General features: G+C 38.2%; 1 protein-coding gene across 2 annotated transcripts in view; it reads right to left on the bottom strand.

Moving 5' to 3' along the window:
• RAB8B (RAB8B, member RAS oncogene family) overlaps positions 1-12,080 on the bottom strand; it is a 76,350-nt gene that overhangs the window by 64,041 nt on the left and 229 nt on the right. The gene's annotated exons all lie outside the window — the stretch shown is intronic.

The raw sequence follows: 12,080 nt of genomic DNA, 5'->3' as shown, positions 1-12,080 counted from the left end.
TGAAAGTAATTTCTAACAAATAAGACCCTAAAACATGACTTCCCCAGAGAAAGGGCTCTAGATTCATTCACTGGAGAGAGAAATTACAAGTTCAATCACAAGATTCTGTGATTCCTTTAATATAACGTTCTTGTTTAATGAAAACTATAATTTTCTAGTAGTCACCATAATTATTTAATCATGACCACCTACTGAGCACCGTAGCCTTCTTAAGGGTAATTCTATGAAACACAGACTCCACCCATTTTACAGCCTCTGAGAAGTTTTTGAAAGAACTTACATTTTATATATATATATATATATAAATATATAAAAAACTTGTCCATAGTCACACAGCTGGCGTGTGTCAGAGACCAGTTTCTAACCCATGCCTGGTTGACTACAAATCCATTTATGGAAAAAATGCTGGATTTGAAGTCAATCAGGCATGGGTTAGAAACTGGTCTCTGACACACGCCAGCTGTGTGGCTATGGACAAGTTATGTATCCACTGTCTTACCTTCCTCATATTTAAATTGTAATGACACCTACAGTGCCTAACTCATGAGGCTGTGAAGCTCAAATGAGATGCCTGTAAATGGTACTTTGCAAATTTTCAAAAACCACTTAAGTATTTGCTCTAATTATTATTATATATATGAACTGTAAGCCTGCTTACAATCATCTTGTTTTGAAGAGTAAACAAGAAACTACTTCTATTAAATGTGTTATTTACATCTCTTCCTCAGTTCCTACCATAATACTTACAGGACTTAAATATCTGAGATGAATACAAGTAGAAGGAATTTCTAGTTGTTTTAATTAATTTATATTAAAATAGAATGCATAGCGATAATGCATTTTCTCAAAAAATGTCTTTGTGTGTGTACATATATGTATGTGTATGTATATGTATGTTCTAGTATTTTTTTCTGAGTTTTTGGTGGCAAAATTGGTTTTCAAACCTGGGAAACCCAGTGTCATAAAGACAGATGCTGATACTTTGATACAGTTAATGTTGTAGTATTTGCTTCCCACCAAACAGCATGGTAGTAAAAGAGCAGACCTGGAAGCAGAATTCCTTGATTTGGCCAACTACTTATTTACTGTGGAACCTCGAGAAGGCTACATCATCTTCCTGGTTCCTCAGTTTCTGGGTCTGTAAAATGAACAGGCTGTTCTAAATCAGAGGCAGTATGTCGCAGTGGACAGAGTGCTGGACTATGGGCTAAGAAGACCTGAGTTCTAATACTGCATCTGATATTTCCAAGCTGTGTGACTAGTGCCACAATGTCTCCTTTCTATTTTACATATTACTAGGGATTAAAACAACATGAGCATTTCTATATAAAACAACACTTGATTTAAAGATACAAATTCCTATTACAATCTAATAAAACTGCAGTATTTATTAAACTTCTTTTAGATGAAGACTTATTTTCTTTGGATATTCTTTGGGTATACTGACAGCCTTTACTCATAGTTTGCTTTTTTCAGAGGGTGGATGTTAATTTGCATATCTAACAAGAGAACTACAATCAATTTCTAATGATCTTTGGTAAAAGGGGACTAAAGCAACTGACTGAAAATAATTAGTAACACCCAAACTCCATTTGAGGCAAGAGTTTCCAATTCCTCCCTCATCAAATCTATTAAAAGTAGACTGCAAAAGAGAAGCAGAATAAAGTTTGGGTATTAGAGATTTTCTCATTTTCTCCAAGACCACCAAAAACTGTTATCTTTTGCTAGAGACTGCTGAAAATACAGTTTTTTTGGATACAGTTCTTTATAACAAAACTTTAATTCTGACATGTACTTTTCCTAACACAGTAACAATGAAATAACCCATAAAATGTAGGAGAGAGGAGAGGCAACCCAAGGAGAAATGACAGGAGTGGTAGGGTCTGTGAGATCAGAAGAACCCTCCCCCCAGGTAAAAAAAAAAAAGAAAGAAAGATGCAACCTGCCATCTCTACTCTCCCTTTCAGCTCTGTTGAACTGTTACTTGAAGCCTCAGGGTGAGTCTCTGCCCCTTTCAATCTTCTAACTTCCATGGCAGGGGAGGCTCAGCCCTGCTGGTATACCAGCTAGATTCAGTGGGGGCTGTGCTGATTGGCACTGCACCAGCCTGGACACTTGGGATTCCACAAGCAGTGGGGGAAGCAGGACACTAAGTCTACCTAGGGGAGTGCCTGCCAGAATGCAAGAGCACATTGCACCTCTCTTTTTTCTCTCTATTGCATATAGCTATGAATGTGTATGAAAGTGAAAGTGACGTTACTAATAAAATCACTCCAATACTTGAAGTCACAAAAGTTAAACATGCAAATGTTGAGGATTGACTGTAATTGTGAAGTGCTTAGCACAGTGCCTGGCACACAGTAGGTGCTATATAAATGTTAGCTATTATTATTCTAGTACTGAATGGGATGTCCCAGTGAAGACTCCTCAGCGTAATTAAGGTTTGGGATAAGGCTGAGTGGGATGAGGGTCCCATGAAAACTTCTTAGAAGAATAAATAGAAATTGTATTAGACTCAAGGCAGGCATAGCAGCCTGATAGGCCTAAGTTTCAATTTACTAGAAATCACCTATTTACGGGAATTCAACCCCAAGTACACCCCCCTTATGTCACTGTTCAGTAGTTAAAGTTTGCCAAGCCTGAAACTCCTGAAGAAGCCCCCCTGTATTTTGCTGATGCACCTGTTGCTATATTTCGGTCATGGTGACCTGGCTATACAGTACAGTATCTAGCTTGACCGCACATCTTTAATTGCTTCTTTGGTATTACTTCAGCAAACTAAGAAATATAGATATGTATATTGTGTTCATTGTTTTGTTTTCAGTTTCTATGGACATTGAGAATGTGAGCCAAATATTGGCCAGGTGGTGGGAGGGGGGAATTTGCCCATTAGGGTATATAATCAGGTCCTTTGCTTCTGTCTGTGTCTCCTTTCATCAGAGTATTCTGGTGGAGGGACACCCAAATCTCGAGGTTTGATATAATAATAATAAATTAACTTTCTGTTTCTCCTTGGATACCTCTGTGTGTTTTTTTTTAATTTGAGTGGCATCCCACACAGTACCAATGAAAGACACAGTATTTTATTGTTTTTACCTGAAGCCCATCTTTAGAAAAAATAAAAACTACATTTCAAATTTCAATCTACTTACTATTACCTACTAAATAATATTCCAGGAACCAAAATCCATAGGCAATTTTAAAAGGCAGATGATGGTGAATAGTGTGCTGTACTTAAGTAAGAAGACCTGTGTTCAAAAATCCCACTTTGGACATTCACCAGCTGAGTGACCACCAGCAAATCACATTCAAATCTGTTTCCTCATCTGTAAACTGAGGATAATAACACCTGAAGTCCCTATCCCTTCATGGGTTTGTAGTAAGGATCAAGTAAGATAATTTATGTAAATTGCTTTGAAAACTTTTTAAGGGACACTGTAAGCATCAGTTATTATAAAGATAGAAGTACTCTTTTTAAATTTCTAATTAATGTAAAAATGGGGAAAAAACAAAAAAAGGAAGTCATAGAACAAGAGAATTAGAGTTAGATCACATACAACAGCTTCCTATCAATAACGTTTTAATCTTTAAATCTATAATTAACATATAATACAAAGCAATGTAATTTTAAGAGTACCCTGTATCTGTTCTTTGATACAACAATGATATGTTAGAATTTTTTTTTTTAGGCCATTGGGGTTAAGTGACTTGTCCAGGGTCACACAGCTAGTAAGTGTCTCAGGGCAAATTTGAACTCAGGTCCTCCTGACTCTAGGGCTGGTGCTCTATCCATTGGTTAGAATTTTTTAAAATGGTGATAGCTGCCAATCTGTAATATGTTTTACTTTGGTCTTAAATTTTATTGCTGGTCTGCTAAGGAGAAATACTAATAACTAAACATCAGTTTTACTAAATCTATACAGTAAGTTTTAATATATATATTCTCTTTTACAAAAGGATTTGATTTATTCAGCTCAAACTCTTAACAACTCTAACCCACTTCCCTATATGGGGCATAGAACAGAAACAAACACAGCTCCATCTGACAATTAAAAATAAGGAAGAAACTGTTAATAGGCATCTGTTGCATTGTTTCAGGCTAATAAGCAAAGACAAAGAGGAAATGGCTCTTCTAATGCAAACTAAGTGATTTCATCCATTTTTGATTTGGTATTCTTCAGTACTTCTATTTATTAATGGAAAGAAATCAGAGTATTAAATCTGCCACAGTTTAACAATTTGGAAAGGTTGATACATAAATAAAATGTCCTCATCCTAAGATATCACTTTAAAACTGAAGCTTCACTGTGCACACCCTTTGACCTAGCAATACGACTACTAGGTTTGTATCCCAAAGAGATTTGAAAAAAAAAAAAAAGGAAAAAGCTCTACATTTACAAAAACATTTATAGCAGCTTTTAGTGGCAGCAACAAATTAAAAATTGAAGGAATGCCTATCAATTGAGGAATAGCTAAATAACCTATGGTATACAATTGTGAGGGAATACTACTGTTCTATAAGAAATAATGAGCAGGATGATTTCAGAAAAACCTAAAAAGACTTAGAAGAACTGATGAGCAAAGCCAGAAGAACACTGTACATAGTAATAGCAATGCTGTACAATGATCAACTGTGAATAACTTAGCTATTCTTAGCAATACAATGATCCAAGACAATTATGAAGAACTTACGATGAAAAATGCTATCCACCTCCAGAGAAAGAACTGATAGAACTGAATGCAGATGGAAGCATAATGGTTTTTTTTAAAATTTTATTTTTCTTTTTTCTTTTTGGTCTGTGTTTTCTTTCACAACATAACTAATGTGGAAATGTTTTATATGACTGCACATGGATAACCTTTATCAAACTGCTTTCTCTACAGGGGCAGGGGAAAGATGATGGGAGTTTGAAACTCAAAATTGTAAAAAGCAAAGGTTAAATTGTTTCACATGTAATTGGAAAAAAATAAAATATTTTTTTAAATGGAGGCTTTAAAAAATGCATCAAATAAATTTGGCAAGGAATGTTACAGGGATGCAGGAGTGGATATTTGGATGTTTGTTAGTGTTCAAGCACAATTACTCCCAACCATCTTCATTTTTATTCAAATTTAATCCAGTAACCTGAAATGCCCTAAGGCCAACTTCAATCGAAGTAATTGTATGTGGGAGAGTGCACTGACAACTGAGAGGATAGTGGGGATGAAGAAAGGCCTTGAATAGCAGTTAAAATCTTACCAAGCCTGGAAGGAAGTTAGGGATTCCAAGAACTCCATATTTTTTTTAGTTCCAGTTATACAGTCTTTTGGGCAGCTAGGTGGTGAAGTGGATAGAGTACTCGCCCTTAAGCGAGGAGACCTGAGTTCAAAAATAACCTCAAACACATAACAGGTGTTTGGACAAGTTGCTTAATCATGCTTGCCTCAGTTTCCTCATCTGTAAAAATGAGCTGGAGAAGAAAATGGCAAACTACTCCAGCATCTTTACTAAAAAAATCCCTAAGTGGGGTCACGAAGTGTCAGACACAACTGAAAAGGACTGAACAACAACATACACTTTTCATCAGATTCACTTTAATATCTAATTCAAAAACAACTTCTAATTTTCACCTATATTCAACTCACTATCCTATCACCTATCAAAATAACACATGTTTAGTTATTTTTACTTTTCTTGGTTAATTTCTCCTGACAAGGAGATGCTCCTTAAGTTGTTACTGTGTATCAAACTCAAATAGTAATGAACCCTGAAGGCTACATACTGACTGAGAAAACTACAAATTAATATTAATCATATTGTATTTGCATTTATTTTATTAAACATTTCTCAACGACATTTTAATCTGATTCAGGCTGTAAGCCACACTACAGTGAGCTAACCCTTGCAGTGAGTTATAATTCTGGTGTAAGACACTTTCTATAACTCTTCCTGAGTCCATTTATTCTTAAACTGTAGCTATAGGTTTTATCCAGAATTCTCATATTCCACACCCTATCCTTAATATCCAGTAGTTAGCTGGTGTAATGATCAAAGTGCTTGTTGGGACCTGAACTCAAATCCTGCCTCAGATACTTACTAGTTGGGTAACCTTGAGCAGTTACTTAATCTCCTGGTGCCTCAGTTTCTTCATCTGGAAAATGAGGGTCTCAAATTCAAAGACCTCCAAGGTCTGTTTTAGCTCGAGATCCAGCACAGTGACTGGCACTATCACTCTATCTATTTCTTGAAATCTGTAATTCTATGATCCACTCAATTTTTTAGTTCATTATAATATTCACATTACTATTTTGGTAGTACTACTTTTACCCTACATCACCTATTACTAAGCACTATTTTTTCTGAAAAGTAGTTAGTATAAAAGGTACCATAAGATGTCAGAGTAAACAATATTTAGGTGGCATATCTGTTGATAACTTCAGAAGAATAAGACAACAGTCTCTGAAATAATATACTATGTATAAAATGTTTACTTTCTAGTTACATATTCCTTACATAAAATGAAACAAATAAGATAAATAGATATGTATGTAAGAGTGAATATATGTCTATGTATATGTGGAGAAAGAGAGAGACAGAGAGAGATATTTTTTTCCCCTCATCTCTTCACTGGGGACAAGATTATTCATTATAACTATAAAACATTCAATTTTGTTCTATTGTTATAATTATGTATTATGTATTGTTTTCCTGGTTCTATTTTACTATGCATCAGTCCATACAAGTCTTACCATGTTCCTCTGAATTCCTCACGTTTGACATTTCTTATGGCATACATACCACAACCTGTTTAGCCATTCCCCAACTGGTGGGCACAAAATGATCTAATGTTATTGGCTTAATTACACTCAACTTTTATAAACATACTGAAACTGAATGGATCTTTTTTGTCACAGTGAGCATGAAAACAAATTTTCAGATGATCATAAATTCAGAATTGGGAAAGAGTCTCAGAGGTAACTTATTTTACAGAACAGAAAACTAAGGTTTGAACAGGTTAAGTGATTTGCCCACGGTCACAGGTAGTAAGCAGTATAGCTGAGATTGGAACCCAGGTACTTAGATTCCAAATCCAGTACTTTCCACTGCCCCACGATGTCCTAAATTTCAATAACTTTAATGCACTTTGATCTCCTAACCTGAAATTATGGAACACAATAAATAAGCAAAAGAGTGAGCAAAGTACAGGTACATGCTAGGCTAACTCTGTTAAATTAACATTAACTATTTCCCTGAACAAATTGAGTCAACTGATGCAAACAGGAATATTTTAAATTTCCAAATATAAGATTTATCTAAATTCTAACTTCCTAACTGGAAAAAGTTAGCAGCCTGACCTAGAGTGCTATTTTCCTTGTCCTATGAAGAGAGGTCCTGAATCACCATAAATGCTCAGATGAAAGTTCTGGATGGTGAGTGGAGAAACCTAGGTTCTTGATTTCCAGCTGGGCTACTCAGACAAATCACTTCACTCTCATTCTGTTTTCTCATTTATAAAATGAAGAGGTTGCACTAAATGGTATCTCAGAATCCTTCCAACTGGAAAAATCTATATTATGATTCTAAGTAGAGGTAGATTTCGATTACTTACTAAATATGGAAACATAAATAAATAGCATGGGGTGAGGAGTTCAACATAGGGAAATTACACTGATATGTATTGTCTCCAAAACTATACTGCCAACCACAAGAGGGTAGGGATCATTTTTCTTTTCTTTCTTTCTTTTTTTTTTATCTCCCACATGATTATGGGCACACACTCAGCACTTAATAAGTGCTTGCTGGTTGATGCATGTACTAAAAACTAAGTCACTCCCTGGTGTAAAGAAGTCTGAGAGGAAGAGATGATTCTTTCCAAGGAATGACAGTAGTTTGGATCTTACTCAGTTTCATTAGGAAGCCTGTGGCAATGCTCCTCAGAACTCTGACAGAAAACCTCACAAAGTGCACGTAAGTTTTTAGGAAAATAGCAATGACTCCTACATAAAGGTAGGAGGTAGTCTCCTTTATCTGTTCTAATATAAACCTTTTGCCCAGCCTTAGCTAGAGTACTGTTGCTAAAAACTCCATCAACTCCACTCTTATACCTGTGATTACAGAAGACTTGGTACTTTTTACCGAAGATTGCTAGTCTTACCACACCCACATACACATGCGATTTCATAAGGTTTCATGGAATCTAAATTCGTCTGCTGTTTCAAAAGACTGTTATTTGTTACTTTCTGTCAGGTCACCCCCTCTTACCTATACATTTCAAGGACAATATGAGATCTAAAATCCAATGAGAGAAGACTCAATTTTATTCCTGCTTCTCTCCCTAAACTGTTACATGGAACTACTATGAATGACTTTAATAAATGCTACCCTCCACAGAAGTTGTATTTCAACAATTTAAAAATAGATTTTTTTCAGAAGCAAATACTAAAATTCTTCACAATGAAAAGTATTTTGTGAAACTATTATTTTAAAGGGAAATAAAAGCAACTCATAGATATCCTTATGATAAACATATGAAACATAATGAAAATAAAAATAATGGAACAAAAAAAGAGCAAGTAAAAACAAACAAACATAGTCTGAGGAATTTATCTGTAAAGTACTGATGGATTCTGTTCCCTTCAACCTTAAAGGAGATGAGGAAACAATATGATACTCAACTTAACTATACTCTCTATAGGCAAGAGCATACCCTCAACAAAGAAAAAAAGGAGTGTTTTATAGTTTTGAAATTAGTAACATCCTAAGACCTTAACTCCTTTTAGTTTGTATATCAGCTCCTACAAAACCCCTTATGAAAACATGTGAAGGATGGCATTGCTTCCTCAGAAAAGAAAAAACCCCATGAAGACTGTACTTTGTCTCACACATATTAAGAATCAGCAGCCCAAACTTCCCTAAACTGTAACACCTCATGAGTTTAGATAGTCAAGTTTGGATTCTGTTAAAGGATGGTACTTGAGGACTTAGAGGGCCACATGTGGCCTTGAGGCCGCAGGTTCCCCACCCCTGATCAAGTCCATATGAAAATTAGGAGGCAAATGAGCTAATTTTTAAAAAATAATATTTGGCTTATAAAATACGACAAAATAGTTATTTTTAAACCACATGTAGAGATAAAAACCATAAAGGTGGATGACTCAAATATACCCTCCCCAAAAGTACCTCTCGTGGTGGTTCCTAATCCAGTAACTCATTATGAAACAAGTTATAAGTACTATATTCATATATGTAAGAATGACATACTAATAAGGCTTTGAAGTGGACAGATTAATTTACTAGGAAAACCATAGTTGTTTCTTACTCAGGTACTTGTTTAATAAGAAAAATGAAAGCAATGCCAACTCTGTACCCAGCATAAAATCAGCTTTAATTCTAATATGAAGTTTGTAGCAAGACTGCTACATATATTGCTACATACCTGAAAACACAATGGCTACCAGTAGCAAAGTTACAAGGTCAGTTTCCAGCAAAACCAAAAAACCCTTGTCAAATCAATTAGAGGTCACCAACTGAGGTAAACAGCATGTTGTAATACATTTAACAAGTAATTATGAAAACCACAGAAAGATATGCAGCAGAGCTAAGGAGAAAAGAGCATAAGATAACATTCTTTGGCTAGGAAGTTAATGAACATCTAAATTTTAAAAAACAAACAAAAGTAAAAACCTGAAGGTGTAGCTTCAGAAAAGGAAAAGTCACAAATTCCTTCAGTTACAACAATGTAATACTTAGTATCAATAAAAAATTAAATCATTCCACTGTCCATGTTTATATCTTTCTCCCTTACATTTCATCCAAAAGAAGTAAAAGCACAGGGAAGTGGAAGCTACTATGAAAAGAATCCAGCACCCCTACTCCTTTCCATTTCTTCTCCAAGACTCTCATATTTTCTCCCCCAATTTCTTCACATTTACTTTCCATTTTTGATTTTATTTTTACTGTCTCTTTTTCCTATTAGCCTATTCTTTATCCTCATTTCTTTCCTTCTCCACTTGTTCTCTATACTCCCACCCTAATTTTTCTTGCTCCAGTGATCCCTCTCTCCAGGACTCTCTCATAGCCCCATTCCCCCCTTTTTACTCCATTTCCCTATTCTGATCTCTTTCAGTTCTCCACTCCCCAACACTTATCTAGATTCAGTCTCCTCTTGTTCCTACATTCTCCCTCCATATTCCACTTTCCCATTTTCATCCTTTTTCCTACCCCATTATTGCTCTCTTCTTTCCTGTCTCCCTCTAACTTGGCTCCTCTCTCCTCCAGTCTATTTCTGTCTTCTCCTGCCACCCATTTTCCCCCTTTACTTTCCTCTTCCTGTACTGCCTCATTCTCTTTCTTCAAACCTCTTACCCCCTTTTCACCCTCTCCCCTTCTCCTTAATTTAACCTTCTTCCCATACTCACAAAGTTCCCTTCTTCCCTATTCTGTTCTCCTCCCTTAACCATGTTTCTATTCCTTCCATGCTCCCCTCTTCAAGGTTTACCCCTCTCATATTTCTGGTTTCCTTTTCCCCTCCCTCCTCCACCCTCCAGTCACTCCCCCATGTTTTCCTCCTGTCTTCTCAGGTCCCTCTTTTGACTTCCTCTCATTGCTTCCTATCTTCATTTACCCCTCCCTCTTCTGCCTCCTTGGTCTCCTCCCATGATATCTCCATGCTCTACTCCCTCATATCCCCCATGTTCCCTCTTCTCTCATCCTTCTTTCCCATTTCTTGTCCTATCTCCTCTCTTGTCCCCATTTTCTGCTTGTTCACTCCAAATCCTTCCTCTTCCTCCATGTACCCTTCTTATGTCCCTCCCCATGCTCTATTTTCTTCTGTTCCCTTCTTGTTCCCGTTTATTCCCTTCTTTCCCTAATCATATCCCTCTCCTTCCTATCCCCCCAACATCCCCTTTTGTCTTCTCTATACCCCATTCTTTCCTCCTTCATGTTCTCCTCTCTTGTCCTTCCTCCCTCCCATCCTCCTTGTTCCCCATGCCCCTTTTTACCATCTTCTTTCTCACCCCACATTCCTTTTCTTCCTGTACTCCTTCATGTGTCTCCTGCCCCCTCACTTCCACCTTGATGTTCCCTCCCTTTTCCCATGTTCTCTTTCCTGTCCTCTCCTCTTATCTCCCCACATCCCCTCTTTCCTCCCTCCTGTCTCAAACTTCCTTCTGTTTCTTCCCTCCTGACTCCTCCATGTCTTTTCTTTCCTCCCTCCTGTTCCCTTCATGCTCCTCTTCCCTTCCTCCTTTTCTACTATATTCTCTTCCTCCTAGTCTTCTCTTTCTTTGCTCCTGTCCTCTCATCTCTCTACTTCCCCCAGTCCCCACCCTGGACTCTTCCCTCCTGTCCATCCATAGTGTCCCCCATATCCCCTTTCTCTCCTCTCTCCTGTCTCATGATTTCCTCCCTTGAACCATGTTCCTTCCCCATCTCTCCTCCATCCTGTCCTCCCACGGTCTCTCCCTTGGTCCCCCCCTCACCTTTCTTTTATCCCCTCTGGTTTCCTCTCTTGTACCCTTCGTCCCCATATACCCCTCTCTGCTCCCTCTACTCTTCACCACCCTCCATGATCTCCTCCCTTGTTCCCTCTCTCTCCTCACCTCTGTCCCACTATGGTCTCCTCCCTTGCTTCCTTACCCCCTCTCTCCCTCCATCCCTCATGGTCTTCCCTCTTGTCCCCTCTTTTTCCTCCCTTCTATCCTACTGTGGTCTCCTCTCTTGTCCCCCTATGCTCCCCACTGTCTCCCATGGTCTCTCCCTTGCCCCTCTCCTCACACCTGTCCCCTCCCTCGTCCCCTCTCCTCTCTCCTTGTCCTTTCTATCTCCTCCCGCCATCCCCCTGGATCTCCCCACTTGTCCCCCTTCTCTCTCCTCCCCCTTTGCCCTCTCTGCTCCCCCTCCATCCCCTCTCTTCGCTTTCCCCCGTCCCCTAAGGTCTCCCCCGTCCCCTCTCTCTCCGTCCCCTCTTTTCCCACCCCGTCGCCCAGGGTGTCTCCCTGTGCCCTCTCTCTCCTCTCCCCGCCCCGTCCCCACGGTCTCTCCCTGCCCCACGTCCCCTCGGTCTCCCCGCCCCGTCCCCCAGGGTCTCCCCCCGCAT

Source organism: Phascolarctos cinereus, unplaced genomic scaffold, assembly GCF_003287225.1.
Source record: "Phascolarctos cinereus isolate Bilbo 61053 unplaced genomic scaffold, phaCin_HiC Scaffold_3;HRSCAF=262, whole genome shotgun sequence".
NCBI lineage: Eukaryota > Metazoa > Chordata > Mammalia > Diprotodontia > Phascolarctidae > Phascolarctos > Phascolarctos cinereus.
Note: the sequence above shows the minus strand (reverse complement) of the source record. Positions and strands in the feature narration are given on the sequence as shown.